Raw genomic sequence first — 987 nt, forward strand, 5'->3', positions numbered from 1 at the left:
AGTTTCATTTGGCTGTGCCACTTCCACCCGTGTTTATAAGGCGTAATATTCAACTGGAGGTAAAAGAGTTTATATTAAACAATTATTTGTTGCTAACAACATTATTTTTTTTCAGATACCTTGCTTTTTATCGTTCCAAGGAATTTTGACATTTTTGATACGTCACAGCCTGTTACCTCACTCTTTCCTCAAGAAATAATAGAACGGGCATATATTTCTGTTGCAAACCTGGGTTGCCTTGTGCTCTTTTTTCACAAAAAAACTTTAGAAAACCGTAGTAAAAAGCGTAGCAAATTTCTTAAGAACTGCGTACTGCCTGAAGGAAATTTGACTCAAGAAAATTTCTTAGCCATTTCTTGTACGTCATTTTATATAGAGTTTTTGCTTTTCTTGAGAGCTGCATACAGGCCTTAAGTTACAACTAAAGCTATTCATAGTCGCCTTAGTTTCGACTTTTCTGGCTAAGTACCAACTTAAAATTTAGTTTCGGCTGCAGCTGCAATTAAGTCGTAACTAGGAATAAGTATTTTATTAAATTAAGAAAAAAAGACGAAATATGTGAAAATTAAGTTGGCAGAGCGTGATTTTGATAATATCGAATGATCTCCAATTGAAATTTACAAAGAGCGATCCATTTGAATTGGAAGATGAAATTAAATGTGTATTACAATTCGAATAAGGCTGCATCACAATTTTATAATTCGATGATTTACATATATAAATGCTCAAATAATAAGTCAATTTCATGCTTGTTCTTTTAAAGCAAATTAGTGCATAACATTTAGATATGTGTTTGTATGTTTCACAGCAAGCTTTCGATAAACATCGACTTCACATCATTGCGGTAGTTCTGGCTATTCCACACAATTAACAAGAAACTTATACCTTATTCTTTTGCATAAACATGCAATGAAAGTAAAAATTACATAAACGGATGATCAAACTTGACATTATTTAATAAAAATGTCATTTTTCCAAAATATCGTA

The sequence above is a fragment of the Rhagoletis zephyria genome, unplaced genomic scaffold (genome assembly GCF_001687245.7).
Source record: "Rhagoletis zephyria isolate East Lansing unplaced genomic scaffold, Rhagoletis_zephyria_1.1 Rzeph_scaffold_02371, whole genome shotgun sequence".
Classification (NCBI taxonomy): domain Eukaryota; kingdom Metazoa; phylum Arthropoda; class Insecta; order Diptera; family Tephritidae; genus Rhagoletis; species Rhagoletis zephyria.